This window comes from Bicyclus anynana, chromosome Z (genome assembly GCF_947172395.1).
Source record: "Bicyclus anynana chromosome Z, ilBicAnyn1.1, whole genome shotgun sequence".
Lineage (NCBI taxonomy): Eukaryota > Metazoa > Arthropoda > Insecta > Lepidoptera > Nymphalidae > Bicyclus > Bicyclus anynana.
Genome location: NC_069110.1, coordinates 12,240,689 through 12,259,748, shown reverse-complemented (window position 1 = coordinate 12,259,748; position 19,060 = coordinate 12,240,689). Strand labels below are relative to the sequence as shown.

General features: G+C 33.6%; 1 protein-coding gene across 6 annotated transcripts in view; it reads left to right on the top strand.

The window, feature by feature from the left end:
• Positions 1–19,060, top strand: part of LOC112049109 (protein phosphatase 1 regulatory subunit 12A) — a 107,474-nt gene that overhangs the window by 54,344 nt on the left and 34,070 nt on the right. The gene's annotated exons all lie outside the window — the stretch shown is intronic.

The following is a 19,060-nucleotide window of genomic DNA, read 5'->3' as shown; positions in this document are numbered from 1 at the left end:
ATGTATAAACACATTACTGCCAAGCGACCATCAAATCTCGTATAAGGATTTACCTAATGCGAAAATTATATTACATCATGTAAGTACTTATACGTGAGAACGCATCTAAACAAATTTAATGAACAGTACACGATTAAAGATAAGCCAAATTCGAGTCAATTTGTCAAGTTGAATATGCCAATGTAATTAGTGTTTGGCCAGTGGGCGGGGATTAGTCAAATGACTCGAATTAGGGGCGCGTATATATGAAATTGCCAGTTACAAGTGTCACGGTCGTGAGCCACGCGCCAAACACGTCGACTATTATCGTACCCGGCCATTGGACTAGTGTGTCAGGATATTCACGCTTATAGCTTGGCTAGCTCGTTGATGATACTCCTATGATATGCGGGCGACGAGGGGAAAGAACTGCGCGGGTATAAAATCGTGCGCGCGGGGCATCGATACCGGGGTCGGCAGTGTTACGAACGAATTTGCCAAGCTATCGTTTATTTAATTTAATTTAACTGCAAAATAATAATTTTTGCATTGACTGAGAAGTAAATAAATAAAGAAAGATCTTTATTTTTTTTAATGTTACATATCACATTATTAAATTCTAAATTATATTATGGTTTAACTGTCCACTCAAATCGTAGAGCATTAAAATAGTGCCCTGCGATATGTGGCATAACCTAGGAAACTCAAAAAGTCCCCTTACTCGACATTTTGCCACATACGTCTTATAAAAAAAGTATGCAGCACTGATTTTCAGCTAGGATCCAATTCAGGTGTATGTATACAGTTCAACATCCTATATAAACTATTGTAAAAATAAAATTGTGAATAGACGCATTGTGTGACCTTGAGGTCCGTTCCGGTCCGAGAATTTTCCCGTTATTTTATCAACATAGGTGTCACTTTGCTCTACAAGAAATTCGAGTAACGATACGTCAATTTTTGTGTAACGTACCTAGTGGGAATTCACCTTTAATGTTTCTTGGGAGTTAGGATGAAGTTTATAAGATGCAATGGGTAGTGACCCTGCCTTCTGCATCGGCCATGGGTTCGATTTCTACAACTGTAAAACGATTGGCTATTCCAGTAACTAGGTAGTTGATATAATTATATGATTATAAATGATAAGCATTTATATGTATTCTGTATTTTCATCAGCTATCTTAGTGTACAGCTAACATAAATATAAATGTGCGCTACAGATTATGAATTCCTCCTTAACATAGTTATTATGGCATCACATTTATCATAAAGCGTATTGTTATTTAGCATGTAAAATAAAAGAATGTATGTTTCTAACTAAAATTAGTTATATTGTTTTTCTTTTTATTTTATGCATGTTTATAATTTTACTTAAACTTTTTTTTTGTAAAATTAGTTAATTTATTTCTAAGTTTTTTTAATTTTAAGCATGTTTGTTTATATGTTTTTTTTTTATTACTTTTTCTCTTCTCTGTTTGTTCTGTGTAATAATTGTTTTTATATCGATTGTCATTTTGGGTAGCTGGCGGTAAATAAGAGGTACATAGTTTTTGCGATTTTTTTTTTTTTTGTAATTACATAAGTTTAATTTTTATACTTAATTTTAATTATTATATATTTTATTATATTATAATTTAAAATAATATATATTTATATTTAAATATATTTAAATATTATAATGTCGATTAGCAGTATTGATAGTGACCTTTATTTGTCTATGTCGTCTAGCTCCAGTGATGATAGCTTCCACAGTACATCTTTACTTCCGCTTAATGTTACCCTTGATTCTTACTTCTCAGATTGTCTGAAAAACTTTAATGTTGTCCATTTAAATGCGCAAAGTATCCCGGCTCATTTTCCAGATATGCTTGCGTCTTTTGAGTCCTGTAATATTCATGCCATTTTAATTTCAGAATCTTGGCTGAAAACCTGTTTACCCTCAACTTCCTACTCACTGCCCGGTTATAGGCTTATCCGTAATGATCGTGTGGGTAAGGGAGGGGGTGGAGTAGCGATCTACTTACGATCTTACATTCCTTTTTCTATTGTTAGTTCGTCTACTCAACCTCCTTTACCTGATGCAGCTGAGCATTTATTACTGGAAGTCGAACTTTCACATATTAAAATTCTTCTTGGAGTATTTTACTGTCCCCCTTCTATACCTAATTACTTTCACTCTTTTGAAATTTTATTGGAAAATTTAATTCCTCTGTATAGTCATTCTATTATTTTAGGTGACTTCAATACATGTTTACAAAAGGATGACTATCGTAGCAAGAAGTTTTTATCTATTCTTGATTCTTGTAATTTATCTGTCCTGCCTCTTGCTGCTACACATTACTCTCCTGGTTGTATTCCTTCACTTCTAGATGTCATTATTGTCTCATCTCCTGATTTCGTTTTTAAGCACGGTCAATGTCCTGCCAACTCTTTTTCTTATCATGATTTGATCTATCTCTCCTATAAAATACGTCCTCCTAAAGCTAAATCAAAAATTCTTCTGCAGCGTAACTTTGCAGGGATTGATAAAGGTCGCCTTTGCGAGGACGCAAATAATTTAGATTGGACTGCCATTACAAGTGCAGACACTCTCGATCATAAAGTGGACATTTTTAATACTTTGATTACTCAACTATACGATATGCATGCACCAGTAAAACCTGTCAAAATGAAGCACTTGCCTGCTCCTTGGCTATCGGAGGAAATTAAATTGTTAATGCATAAAAAGAATACAGCTAAGCAAAAGTACAAAACGAAGGACTCCGATATTAATCGTCTAAAATATCACAAAGCCCGGAATCGCTGCAATACATTGTGTAGAGATGCTCAACGACGCCACATTTATAAATCTGTACAAAATAGTGACACCGCTAAAACTTGGAAATTTCTTAATACACTTGGAGTTGGAAAATCATCTTCGAACAATCCTATAAATATTGATTTAGAACTTCTCAATAAACATTTTTCTACTTCCGATACAATTGACAGTACTGAAAAGGAGTCCATTCTTAGCACTCTTTCTTCTATACCAACACCAGATTTTCTTCCGTTTACTTTCGAATCTTTTACCGAATGTGATGTTAAGAAGAGTGTTTTGTCTATCGCTTCGAATGCCGTTGGATCTGATAGCGTAAGCCGTAATATGATTATTCCTATCATTGATATTATTTCCCCAGTTCTTACACATATCCTCAACTATTCCATTTATTCCAGTGAATTTCCACAGGCTTGGAAGAATGCACAAATTATTCCTCTTCCTAAAAAAATTAGTTCCACAACGTTTTCTGACTTCCGTCCAATTTCTATTTTGCCGTTCCTTTCTAAAGTCCTTGAAAAACTTGTCTTCCATCAGTTATCCGTATTCTTAAACCGAAATTTACTTTTAAGTCCATTACAATCTGGTTTTCGTCCTGGTCATGGTACGGTTACCGCTTTGACTAAAGTTACTGACGATATTCGTTGGGCGATGGATAATAGACAACTCACTGTACTAGTTCTGCTTGATTTCAGTAATGCTTTTAATTCTGTAGACTATGACATTTTGTTGAGTCTATTACGCTCTATTAACATATCTCCATCGGTTATAGACTGGTTTCAGAGCTACCTCAAAGGCCGTAAGCAGCGCATTCGGGTTGATGACGTCTTTTCATCTTGGTGCGATGTTACGGCAGGGGTACCTCAGGGTGGCGTGTTATCTCCATTACTTTTCTCTATCTTCATTAATTCGATCACTCAAAATATAACTTCTCTTTACCATATGTATGCAGATGATATCCAAATATACCGCTCATCATCTCTTGAGAACCTAAATTTAACTGTCTCTGCTATAAACTGTGACCTTAGCGCAATTGATATCTGGAGCAGACAGTATGGGCTCAAGGTAAATCCCCTAAAATCTAAGGCCATTATTATTGGTAGTCCTGCCCTCATCTCAAGAGTTGATTGGGTAGATCTCCGGCCAGTTTTGTATAATGGTACCACTATTCCTTTTTGTGACACAGTTAAAGATCTTGGGGTACATCTTGATAACCAGTTGTCGTGGTGCGTGCATGTCAAAGAGTTAAGTAAAAAGATGTTTGCTACTTTTGGCTCACTGAGACGTTTAAGATCATTTTTACCAATTCCTACTAAAGTTATGTTAGCACATTCTCTTCTTCTTTCGGTTTTAGATTATGCGGACGCGAGCTATCTAAATATAACTGAGGACCAACTCAATAAACTTGAGCGACTTCAAAATCTTGCTATTCGGTTCATATTTAGCCTACGCAAATATGACCATATTTCTGAATTCCGTCAGAAGCTCAAGTGGCTCCCTATTCGTCGTCGCCGGGATCTGCATGTACTTTCACTTTTGTACTGTGTGTTGTTTAATCCAAAATCTCCTGTGTATCTGAAGGAGAAATTTACGTTTCAGGGAGTGCAGTCTGAACTGAGACAGTGTCGATTACTAACTCTATGTTTACCCGTGCATAAGACGAAATTTTATAAACATTCTTTCGTTGTGCAAGCCGTTAAGTTATGGAATGCTCTCCCTTTAAATATACGGCAATCAAAGACACTGGACATTTTTAAAAATGCGGTAAAGTCTCATTATCTGGTGCAGTAAAGTCGATCTGTATATATTATTTTTTTCAATATAAGGTATTTATTAGTATATTTTGATATGTATTTTATTCAATATTGTAGGTATTTGTGTAATATTGTTTATGTATTAGGATGTAAATTATTTGTATGTATGTGTATTACTAATACTATGGTTATTTTTGTTTTACGCCACCTGCTGATGTCCTTAAGTTTTCCTAAACCGAAGGTTGCCTGGAAGAAATCGCTACTTAGCGATAAGGCCGCTTTTTGTATGCTGATCTCTTCCTAATTTGTTTTTTATTTCACTTGTTTTTGTCTTTGTGGTGTGCAAATAAAGTATATTTATCTTATCTTTATCTTAATAATACTCCAAGTACACTTCATGATGTTGTCTGATTTTTTAATGCGATTACTATATTGGATTTTTTTAGATTTTTTTACTAAGGGTTTTCTCGTATAGCCTGTAGAGATTTTTTAATATCAGGCTTTTCGAGTCGCTTGCTATGATTTTTAATAGTCGTTTGTTTTTGCAAGATATTTTTAGACCTTTACTTAGCCAATTGTTCTTAGTTTTAAAGCTTAGATTTATATTTATTACGGGGATATTTTTATTTAGGGAAGAATTCAATTTTTCAGAAAATGTATTGTAGTTGTCGTTAACTGTTTTATTTAGTTTAATTGTTTCATGCCAGTTTATACTTTTTAATTCAGTTTTAAATTTATTAATATTTTTTTCGTTATACAATCGTTTCTTGGTCTTCCAAATTTTTATATATTTATTTTGAGTTGTATTTATTTTTATGACTGTACCCTTATGGTCTGAGAATCCAAACTCTTCTACAATTACCTCAAAACATTTTTTTGGTATTTTAGTAAAAAATAGATCCAAACATCTCTTTTCTCTTGTAGGTTCGGAGATATTTTGATAAAAATTAAATTCTAACATAAGGTCGCATCGAACTAATATTTTTATCCATCACGTTAGTGTTAAAGTCACCGCCAATAACTATGTCCTTTTTACAGTCCTTTGTTTGTATAATGTCTAAGATTTCATTTAGCTGTTTATAAAATAAATCCGTCTCCCTACTATTCCAATAAATTACAATGATAATCAAATTTAATTTCGTCAATTCAATAGCACAAACTTCAATTATATATTCTAAAGACTTATCCATAATATCATTTCTTGTTACGTATTCAATGTCATTTCTTAGTATTATGCACGCACCGCCTCCAATGTGGTTCTGTCGACAGTAAGAGTTAGGTAGTGTTTTGTTTTCTTTTTTTTTTGTTTTTGTTTTTTGTTCTATACACACGTATTTCGTTTTACATGTAGTTTAACTCTAATCTAAATTTAATATTGATCTTTGTACATTAGAATTCTGTATATATAAATTATTTTATATTATTATACCTAGTTTGGACTACTTTATTGTTCTAGTCGAGTGCCAACGGTTTTTGGTTTTACCGCCCAAAAATCGTTTGTACTCGGCTGGATTACTAGAGTACTGCGAACTAGGCCTTATCCTAATCCTTAGTGCATGCTGTGACAACCAATAAGTGAGTCTGCAATAATTGCCGTAACTTATATATTTCTTTATATTTTATTATAAGATTTTATTGTAACCTGTTGGTGTCTTGTTTAAATAAATAAATAAACAAAAATTAATAAAAATCAAATCCACAATCTCACATAATCCGGTGCTTCCCGGAAAAAAGAAACATAAAAAGCTGCCTATAGAGTTTTAACTTCAGAAATGACAAAAGCAATCTCTTTTTATCCGGGTTAAGCGTGCGGCCTAAAGTTGGAAACAGTAGGTAAAGTCACTGCCATATTTTTGTTTCTTTTATGTGATGAAAAACTGTTCATTTAGACCTCCAACTAATTTTGATACGGGGCCAAACAAAGCTCCACTCCGTGAGGGATCACTCCATATCTGCTTTCCTAGAAGAAGATAGGCATTAGGATAGGATTATTTATTATTGTATATATATAAAATTAAACAAATAAAAATTCCTAACACTTGTTTTACACGTTTCATAATTAAAAGGAAGAAAACACAAAGGATTATTCATGTCCAAAGTGTTCTAAATGAAGTATAATCATGGTCGATCAAGTTTTGTTATTCTAGAATCCCAGTAATAACAGGTCTAGCTCGATGCATGGCACTTTACATTAAATATGTACACGGCGAGCAACTGTAATATTCTGAGACTGCATGTACACAGAACTGGGTGTTATATGACTCAATGCAAATATTCACACCAGCTTTGGTGTGATTTTCAAACACAAGTTTATCTTTACACTTATCACACCTGACGGTAAGTGACGATGTTTAACACGTTATTATAAAAGGTAAGTAATAATGCTATTTTTACACAATTCTACTTTTTATTGTTACTAAGTAATAATCATTTTTAATGGATAATATTATATAGGTAAGAGCATTGAATGAAATTTAGTCAAACAAAGTTGTTTGTTCATTGTGTCAAAATTGTATACAAGTGTTGGATTTTTCTTTACAAAAATTCAAAAGAATGTATAAAATATACAGGAAGAAAATTTTTTTAGTGCGGATATTTTTATATTTTGTACATAAACAAAATTTAATGATCACGTATTTTTTCTTTTTCTTTTTAACTCAAAAATAACAAAATTATCGTTAGCTAAAGTTATTTACTTTTGAACAGAATTTTAGGGTCACCCTATTGTGCGTTTATTTTATTTTCGTTTGATACCAAAAGGACGTCACCAGATCACTTTTAAGCTGAATATATCTTGTTTAGTAATAATATGTACATTATTTTGTTATTTTAGAGACATAAATTAAAAAAAAAAATACATAAAATGTATCGAACTGTTTGTAGATTTATATTCTATTAATGATACAGAACCACGAAAAAAAATATCCGCACTAAAGACCGAATCACCCTGTATTAAAATGTAATTGTTGTTGCAGTATCTATACTAATATTATAAACGCGAAAGTCTGTATAGATGTATGTTTGTTTGGATGTTTGTTACTCTTTAACGCCGCAACTACTGAACCGATTTGGCTGAAATTTGGAATGGAAATAGATTTTACTTTTCAAATCCATGGTTCCCGAGGGATTTGTGAAAAGCTAAATTCCACGCGGATGAAATTGCGGGCGTCCGCTAGTAGATCCATATATTAAATTGCATTCAGCAACTAAGAGAAATCCCAATACAATAGTTCCGATAAATTGAGTTCGCACCATTGTTCATTTGTTTGCTGATTGAATGTAATTCGAAACTGGTGTGATTATGACATGCATTGAGCATTACCGACACATAACACCAGTTTCGAATTCACACAACCACATTTTGGTCTTTGTAATCAACCTGTTAAAATAAACATGAAATCAATTGACAGAATGTCATATACCTACCTACGGCGTGATATCCACCAGTATGTAAGCACCGGATGACATTAATCATTCATTCAGATATTTTAACTGACTTCAAAAAAAGGAGGAGGTTCTCAATTCCACGTGTATGTTTTTTATGTTTGTTACCTCGTTAGCTACGTTCTTTCTAAACCAATTTTCAATTTTTTTTATCTTTAAGAGTATACTTCTAGATTGGTCCTATTTAATTTTCACGAAAATAGTTTCAGTAATTTTGTGTTAACCTTTAACCGGGGACGCGTAGTCTCACAGGCACAGCGTGCTTTGCACATTCCTGGAATTGACAACTTCCCCCAACTTGCCACTATCTTGCGTCTCAGTAGCTTCCGTTTTAGTGCTAAAACGACCGCAGAAGAAGACAGAAGTGGCATTGATTGCTTAACATGTGAATAATACTCATTAAAACATTGCGTGTAGTCTCTCAGGCGACACGTCACTACTGGTCATAAAAAAATAATTTGTATGCAGCGATAGTTCTGAGGAAGAACAAGCCTCCCTCTTTAGAAGTTGGGATATGGAGCTTAGCATCATGTTGTTCTAATGTGGATTGGCGGGCTTATGGTGAAAATGTAAAAAAAATTACTGACAATTTCTTAGAAGTCAATCTCAGAACTTCATAGTCTCATAGTTCATAGTACATTCTCAGAATCTAATAGTCTTAATTTACAAAGGCGGGCCTCTTTGTCTACGCCAGAGTTGTGTTATCTTGTACATTATTGAACCACAAACAAAGCAATATATTCGTCAAAGTATTTTGAGTTTCAGCGTTTAGCTATTTATTGTTATGATATTGAGCGGTCACTTGAATTTATGAACAAGAACTTCGAAGAAATCAGCCAGAAAATTATCAAGCTTGAGGCAGAACGTAAGGCATTATGTGTCCAAATAAAAAAAACTTGAAGATAAACTGGACGATATACAACGGCATACTCGGCATTATTGCGTCGAAATTCGAAATCTTCCGTATTTTAAAACAGAAAGCAAAGAGGACCTGTATCTTAAACTTAAAAATATATATAGTACCATAAACATTCAATTCGAACAGAATGCTCTGCGTGATATATACCGAAAACCGGGTAAGCCTGATAAAAACCGCCCAGTGGTAGTGGAATTAAATAACATATTTTCGAAAAATAATTTACTCCAAGCAGTGAAGAAATACCGAACTCTGAGTAATGGTAACAAGTTAACAACGTCATCGTTGGGGATCGCTGGGCCTACATCAAATATTTATATCTCTGAATATTTGACAGACAGCACAAACCGACTTTACTACTTGGCTCGTGACTTTGCGAAGAGTAATAATTACGCATTCTGCTGGACAACAAATGGAAGGGTCTATTTGCGCAAAGCGGAAGGAACCCCGCATAATTTAGTCAAAAATGAGGTTGATTTAAAGAAATTAGAAAAAAATGCATGACTAGTCTATAAAAATGTAATAACTACTATTTGTTTTGGCTTTAAAGTGATAATTCAATTTTGTTTTTACATACTCCCATACCCTCTCTCACACACACATACACATACATACACTAAACACATACTTATTATACTTTACTTTAATACTTTTTACTTAAACTACATAACACTATTTAAGTACCTACATATCTTAAGATCTACCTGTCTAACAAACAAAATTCAATTTAGAACAAATAAAACTTCATAATGAAGTCGACAACAGCACGTGCACGAACTGTACGGTAGTTAGTGAGACTCAACAATGTAATCAACTATTAAATAAATACAAAATAAACGACTGCAACTCTTTTTATATTCTCACAGTGAATATACGTAGTATTAGACGAAATTTTGACAACCTTCTTGCATTTATTGCTGCGATTGATATAACTATAGACGTCATTGTCCTTACCGAGTGTTGGATGAATGATTGTTTGGTACCTCCGAACCTCAGTAAATATAACTTATTTTACTCTAAGAACCATCTTAATCAAAATGATGGTTTAGTAGTATACACTAGCGTAATCTTCAACTCAATTTGTTATGAGCCTACTATAATGGATGGTAATTGTCTTGTTGTCACATTGAATAATCAATACTCATTGGTATGTTCTTATCGCCCACTGTGCTTTGCTAACCCTAGTAGGTACCTTAACTTCTTGGACGTTATATTGACAAGTATTACGACCAAAAATATTATACTTACAGGCGATATCAATATTGACATTTTAAAAGTATCAGAAAAGCAAACTTCTGATTACCTAAACTTACTAGCCCTACACGGGTTACAGATTGCTGTAGATAAACCTACACGGGTCAAGAGCTGTATCGACCATTTTATGATTAAAACAAACTACACCTGGCAAAGTTTAGTTTTCCCTGAATTGACTGACCATAGCCCCATTCTTCTGTCTATCCAGAGTCCAGACAAATCCAACGTTACTCTTAATAAGTCAACTAAACCTAAAATACGAACTATATATGATTATGATGGTATTCGTAAGGACCTAAGTAATACCTCTTGGTCTGACGTCTGTTCTCAACGAGACGTCAACATAATGGCGGACATGCTAGTAAGCAAATTGCAGTTGATAATTGACAACAATACTAAACTAAAAACCATATCACGCAGGAATCAACCCCTTAAACCTTGGCTCACTTATGGAGTAGTCAAATGTATATAATAATTACTAATACCAAATACTAAAGAGGATATATTGGACAAAGTATACTATGTTTACAAAAAAGATTATAGCGTTGAAAATGTGCAAAAGTTTAAGCAATGTCTATCGCAGTTATCATTCAATGAAGCCTATAATGCGGATAACCTCGATAATGCCTTTAATAATTTTCATGATATGTACTTGTTGCTTTATAGACTAAGTTTTCCTGAGATCAAAATTAAAATTAAAAAAAGGAATAATTCAAATATTAAATGGATAACTAAAGGCTTACGGAAAAGCAGTAAAACAAAACGTAAACTTCAACTTAATTATTACAAACTTAAATCACAAAAAACTAAATCCGAATTTAAAAAATATTCTAAAATTCTCCGACGTTGTATAAATTCTGCTCGAATTAACAGTAATAATAAATTAATAGCTAAATCAAAAAATAAATGTAAAGCTAGCTGGAAAGTGATAAAGGAATATACTACTGGTAATAATCTAAACCAATTTATTGAAAAGGTAGAAATTGGAGGTAAATGTATTTACTAATCCTTGTGAAGTTGCGGGAGCATTCAATACATACTGGATTAATTCTACAAACAAACTACACAACCACTGTAAAAATAGAAATACGATTTTTATACCAAACAGTATGTACCTTAAACCATATGGTGAAAATGAAGTCAAAAATATTATTATGTCCTTAAATAATACCAATGCAGAAGGATTTGATGGTGTTTCAACGAAAATAATTAAACTGACAGTGAACGAGATATCATCTATACTTACTCATTTAATTAATAAATCGTTTGAGTCTGGATGTTTTCCGTATAAGCTTAGGCACTCTATAGTTAAGCCCTTATATAAAAAAGGTAAAAAAACTCAAGTTGAAAACTACCGCCCAATAACTTTAATCTCAATATTTTCAAAAATATTTGAAAAAGCAATGTATCAGAGGCTAGTAGAATTTATTACTAAATTTAGTATAATAAAGAATCAACAGTATGGTTTCCAAAAAAATAAATCTACTACACATGCCTGCTATGACTTGATAAAAACTATTGCTACGCAATTGGATTCGCTCAATACTCCCATAGTTTTGTTTTTTGACATGTCAAAAGCTTTCGACTTTGTTTCACATGAATTATTACTTTCTAAGTTAGAAAACTATGGAGTTCGAGGTCCAGCTTTGTCTTGGTTCAAAAGTTATTTAGAAAATAGAACTCAGTGTGTTGAAATAGCAAGCACAAAAGAAAATTCAACACTAATAAATTTTAATTCCCCAAATATGATTAACAAATGTGGGGTACCACAAGGAAGTATTCTTGGCCCCTTGCTTTTTATATTATATATTAATGACCTCCCTGACATAACTTCTGATAAATATATATTATTTGCTGATGACATATCAATTATAAAAACTTGTAGTAATGACATAATAAATAGCGAAATTGACATTAATAACACAATCAAAACAGTTGTGAATTGGCTTACTGACAACAATCTTTTTGTAAATATAACCAAAACGAATTATATGTATTTTAGCTATTATAATAATAAAAAGGTTATTAACTTAAATTTAAGTCATGACAAACAACAAATTCACCAGGTAGATTATGTAACTTTTCTAGGACTGAAAATTGACAAACATCTAAAGTGGAAAGTACATTTAGACAATATATGTAATAAACTTAATAAATATAAATTTGTTTTAAATAGACTACGTAAGACTACATCTTTTGAAATAATGAAAATGGTTTATTTTGCAAATGTGGAATCGATATTAAGATATGGTGTAATATTATGGGGTAATTCATGTGAATTAGAAAGAGCCTTCATTGCACAAAAAAAGTGTATTCGTGCGATATTTGGATGTCTCTCTACTGATTCATGTAGGCCTCTATTTAAAAAAATGGAAGTTTTAACTCTGCCTTGCCTGTATATATTTCAATTAGCGCTTTTTGTTAAATCTAATATGAATCTGTTTATGAAAGCACAGGACCAAAGCAATAGAAACTTAAGACATCCCCAAAAATTAGTCTTGGGCAGATTTCCCAGAACTGCAACATACTTAAAAAGTTGCCATTGTATGGGTATTAAAATATTTAATTCGTTGCCTGAAAACATGAAACGATTGCCCTATAAAAAATTTAAACCCGCACTTAGAAAGTGGCTCATTAATTATGGATTTTATTCAACTAGAGATTTTTTTAATTATAAAAGCAAATAAAAAGCTATGTATTGTGACATTTTTAATATTTCAATTTTTTTTTTTTTTTTTTTGTTTGTATTTATTAATTATGTTTATCCTATGACATTGTAAAGATTATTATTATATTATTAATTATTATTATTTGACATAAGTACTCGTACCTGCACAGATTGTAATTTTTTTACTTGTTCTAATTTTTATTTTTTGATTAATCATCTGCTATTGAATTCATTTTTTTTTTTATATTTTGTTAATAGTATTTGTAATGTAAACTGTTGTATGCCAGAAATGGCTGAATACATTAGAATGTATGTGTTCTCAGCAATAAATAAATATAAAAAAACGTGATAAACTTCATAAAAAAGCTAGAAAGTCGCCTAGTAATGTCGAGATACAGTGTAAATATAAGCAATACAGGAATATATGTCACAATATTATCAAATCGCTCAAAAAACAATATTATAAAAGTGAACTTGATAATAGCCGGGGTAATCCGAAAAAAACATGGAAGGTTATTAAAGACGTCTGCAATTTAGATAGTAAAAGGACTTTACCTAAAGAATTATTAACAATTGACGTTACACCTGTAAAATCGCTTAACATTGTCAATGATTTCTTCACATCAGTAGGCCAAAACTTAGCAGATAAAACATTGTCACTAATTAAAGAATCAAACTGTAGCTTACCAATGAAAGCTATAAAGGACACAGCACCTTTGCACTCGATGGTCTTGCTTCCCACGGATCCCCATGAAGTGTCGGTAGTTATTTCCTCACTGAAACCAGGTAGTGCTGCTGGATGGGATAATATTCAGACCTATGCTGTTGCCTATCCTATCTCCTGTTTATGCAACTTAAGTTTCGAAACAGACTCTTTCCCCGTACGATTTAAAAAGGCAATAATTACACCAGTACATAAATCAGGTGATAAATCTCTACCAACAAACTTCAGACCTATTTCTTTGCTGCCGGTCTTGTCTAAAGTTGTAGAAAAGATCGTAAGTAAGCGACTTAATAATTATCTGGATTCTAATAAATTAATTTCGTGCAATCAATTTGGATTTAGAAACGGCAAGTCTACCGAGGATGCTGTGCTTAAACTTACCACTAAAATTTTGGCAGATTTGGATAGTAGTAAGAAATGCATGGGGGTATTTATTGACCTGCAAAAGGCTTTCGATACCGTTTCTATTCCTATTCTGCTGGCTCGTCTACAAAACGTTGGAATTCGAGGTGTTGCTTTTGACTGGTTTCAAGACTACCTGACTGATCGGCAGCAATATGTATGGGTTGATGAATCTTCCAGTTCTACTAGTTGTTGTAAATATGGTGTTCCACAGGGTAGCACACTTGGTCCGATTTTATTTTTGATATATGTGAATGAACTCAGTGACATGAAATTTCCAGGGTCAGAAATATTCATGTTTGCTGATGATACCGTGCTACTGGTAAGTGGTAAGTCCTGGGATGAAATTAAGCGAACTGCAGAGGTGAATCTCTCGATATTAACTAAATGGCTTGAAGATAGCTTGTTAACATTAAATGTTGATAAAACGAAATTCATTTGTTTCAGTAAAACGCAAGTCACGTCTCCCAGTACTAACTTTAATATAACTATCCATGGGTATCATGCAACAGATCATCAAATAATACGCTGGGTAGTTCTTGTTGTTGCAAGCTATTGTGCAGAGTAGAAAATATTAAATATCTTGGTGTCAATATAGATAGCAATTTGAAATGGGATGTCCATGCAGGTGTGCTATCTAAACGTGTTCGTCGATTAATTTATGTATTTAAAAGCTTAAGAGATGTTGCAGACAAAAACACCATTCTATTAACTTATAAAGCACTATGTCATTGTTTACTGAATTACTGTATTCTTGTTTGGGGTGCTATGTCAAAAACATATATGTTACAAATCGAGAGATCCCAACGAGCCGTTCTTAAAGTATGTTTATCCTTGCCGTTTCGCCATCCAACTTCTGATCTATATAAACAAGCTAAAGTTCTGAGTGTTAGAAAGACATTTGTCTGTCAAAGCCTACGTTTGTATCATCGTGAATTGGTTCCTTTAATCCCTATAACTTCTTCTAGAAGAAATACATGCCCTAGACCATTAGTTGCAAGCTGTTTTGCTCGTAAACAATACCTATATATTGCTCCACGTATTTATAACTTATTACAAAAAAATAAATTCAGTATCAGAAAATTAGGTAATCATATTAATTGATTAGGTAATCATGCTTTTAAGACGTACATATTTAACTGGTTAATTGATTGCGATTACAACTATGTCGAAAATCTAATCGTTCAACATATTCTTTAAACTCGAACACATGAGGATACTTTTCTTAGCAAGCGCGTTCATACTTAATTAAACACACACTCGCATACACACCCCGACACACACACCCACACACACGCACCCACAAAACACACACACACACACACACACACCCACGCACACACAAACACACAACTACACAAAAATTTATTTATTTGAGTTTGATCTTGTTTTACGAATACACCTTTCTTGTTTTGCCTACTACAGATTATCTTAATTAAGTAACAGATTATCAAAAAGTAACACTAATGGGAATCCACTGGCTCCCAAGATACAGTTACAGCTAGTTTGGGAGCCAGGGATCTACTCTTTTATTGTATTAGAAATTTGTTACTGTGTGATTAATAAATAATTTTTTATTTATTTTATTTTTATTCGTAACAGACTCATTTGAGCTTCAAAGAACAGGCTTTTATACAAAGTTCTTACTGCCAATTGCCTCTTTTAAGGTGATGTTTTCTAAAATCTTTGTTATAAAGGATGCACTTTTGTTACCAAAAATTAAGTCATTTTTGCATTTTCAATTATTTCAACCTCAGAGCGCACCTAAACGTAATTTCTTAAATTTAAAAAAAAAATCTTAATAACATAAATCTGAAGCTGCAGTTGGCTGGCTTCACAGACAACGTCGATGGCCATCGATTGGTTCTTGACACAAGTGCCGATCTCCAGAGTTGAATGCCCTTTGCAAATATGCATGAAGTGTTACTACATTCAAGTTTCTCATTTGCTTACTCACACTATATTAACTTGTCGTTTACTAGACACAAACTTATGATTAAGTATTTAATATGTAGCGTACACTACGCTTATTTAATATTTAAATTGCGGATGTCAGTTCGTTTGTTACGCTTTCACAGTGGAAAGCGAGTTACATAGATGATTGAACTTGAGCTTGATAATGTGAGCAATTAGTTGAATAATTGCTCACATTATCAAGCTCAAGTTCAATCATCTATTGCAGTGACCATTTTTATGGTTCTGCAATGCAGTTGTCTGCATTGGATGCTGTTGATCGCTGAGTCAGGAGACTCATTGATGAAGACTCAACACTTCAAACAAAACTTTATAGTCTTAACACGTAGATGTCCTTGCGTTATATGTAATGCATTTTAAATTTGGCTGTGACGTCCGTGCAATACATTACATACGTCTACATAATGACGTTTTTAGGACTGGACGTGTGAGCTACAGCTTTGATTTTCTACGAACGTTTGAACTACAAAACAGGCAAAATAAAATACAAATGTCCTTACCTAAGGACCTACACCAAGAATAACCCAGTTTTTTTATACTTTTACAAGTTAGCCCTTGACTGCAATCTCACCTGATGTTAAGTGATGATGCTATCTATCTAAGATGGCTAACTTGTTAGAAGGAGGATGAAACTACACGACACCGTACCGGAACGCTAAATCGCTTGGCGGTACGTCATTGTCGGTAGGGTGGTAAATAGCCACGGCCGAAACAGCCAAAAACACACAGTCAACGTGTTAAGGTCACCAGAAGATTGATAGTCTTCTGGTATTTTAAAGGGTTTTGCTTCTTCATTTTTAGTACGCATGGCTAAGGTATGGAACTCTCTCCCGAGGTCTGTGTTTTGTTATTCTTACATCATTAAGACAAGTGACTGGGCATATCACAAGCTCCTGTATTGAAGATAGTGGTCAAACGTAGGTCTGTAAGTATAAAAACACAACACAACTTACATGAGTTCACATCTATACTAATATTATAAAGCTGAAGAATTTGTTTGTTTGTTAGTTTATTTGTTTGATTGAACGCGCTTATCTCAGGAACTTCTGATCTGATTTGAAAAATTCTTTCAGTGTTAGATAGCCCATTTATCGAGAAAGGATATAGGCTATATATTATCCCTGTATTTTACGGGAACGGGAACCGCGCGGGTGATACCGTACGGCGTCTGCTAGTTTATAGTACATTAGTAATACGAGTAGGTAAGTCTCGAGACCCTGATCCACTAACCCAAAGCCCTGCATCGCGTGAATCATGCAAGTGTACAATAAATGAAAGCGCGACTAAATACTGTTATGAAACTTTCACAATCAGAACTTTCACAATATACTCGTATTTACTTAATATTATAAAGCCTGCAAAATGCAACCTTGATGAGCAGTAAAGTCCAGAGAACCTGAGAGTTTTCTTAATTATCTACGTGTGTGAAGTCTGCCAATCTGCATTTGGCCAGTTTGATGAACTAAGGCTTAGACCTCATCTTCTGAGAGGAGACTCGTGCTCAACAGTGAGCTGAATGAGGGCTGTTTATATCATCGTCAAGTCATGATAATGATGATGATGAAAAAGTCCAGCGTCAAAAATGCCTCTTTGATCTAGGGGTAAGTTAGTTCTGGATTCGACTATAAAAGTATTAATATGTTTTTTCTTTTTTTCCGAGAAAGTAATTGCAATCTGGAGTTAGGAGGTTGTATTACACTCCCGCGTTTTAGTGAGCATTATACGTGTTTGTCCCAGTTACTGTTTTTAGCATCTAAGTGACTATTAAAGTGTTAAGCATTATAAACCTAAGCTCACCAACCTACACTGGAGCCACAAGCGCAGATTTATCGTTTTACGAGTATATGCCCTGTAATTGGAGAGCGTGGTGGGTTGAACTGAGCTTGAGCAGCTTGAGCTGAATGCTTAACAGCTTCAGATGTTTGATATAATATTATTTTCAATTCACATGAAATTCATAGTTCACTGTTCAATTAGTTATTATTAAAACGCGTATATTAGCTTCACTTGTAACTATGTATGGCAGGAAATCTAATATTGGAATCTTAACCCACTTCCCTGTCTTCGATTGGGATGAAATTTTGCACACGCTCTGAGTTCTGATGACAACACATGACTAGCTAAGAAACGTCATTACAAATCCAATTTGGCGGCCTTCCCTAGATAGCGGACTGGCTGTTGGAAATCCACCCCCATGATATGGATATCAAATATAAGGGTTTGCTGTCAGGAATACGAAAAAATAGTCACGTAACTTAAATCCAATATTTGTACTTTTAGGGTGTGTTAGAAGCGTGTTTTTTAGTTTTTTAAACTATTTACAGTTATTTTTCCAGTAGTAGTTTCAGATATAATTTGCGTTTGCGGGTTTTTACAAAGAATCTTTTTCGAGTTTCCCCGATTTAGTAGTGAGAAAATTCTTTAAATAATTTCAAATCACTAAACTTAATTAACTTCTTTAAACTATTTTCTTGTAAAAACATTGTTGCAACAATTCACAGCTTTCCGACTTCTTTAAAATGGGGTTTTATATTCAATGACTTTGGAGTCGCAGGTAATCGTTGAATGCAGGCGGCTCGGGATCGTAGTTTTGGGAAGTCCCTACAAAAGGCTGATATCATGATGATGGTAACGATGATGATGATTGATGATGATGATAATGATGATGATGATGACGATGATGATGATGATGATGATACTTTCATTTGCATTTAGTGAAAGGAGGTACTTGTGAAAGGAGTGTTTATTTCTTAAGATATTCATTTTTATAAAGTTTGTGGTGTGGGTTTTCAAAATTCAGAAATCTCTGGATCTACTGAACCGATTTTGAAAATTGTTTTACCATTAGAAAGCTACGTTAATTGTGAGTGTCTTAGGCTATATTTTATATCCGTATTTTCACGGGAACGGGAACTACGCGAGTGAAACTGTAGGCCAGTTTCCAATAATCTTCTTACTTATAATCTACGTCCAAAAACATCATAAAATTCTGTAGAGAATCGTTTATGTCATTTGTATCGGCAATGTGCATCGCATTTTTTAAATTCCTTCCTTCCCTTCGCCGTAATAATATTGTGAAACTCGAGTACGCTCGGCTGTTACGGGAAATCTGACGTCGGGATATTCCTGT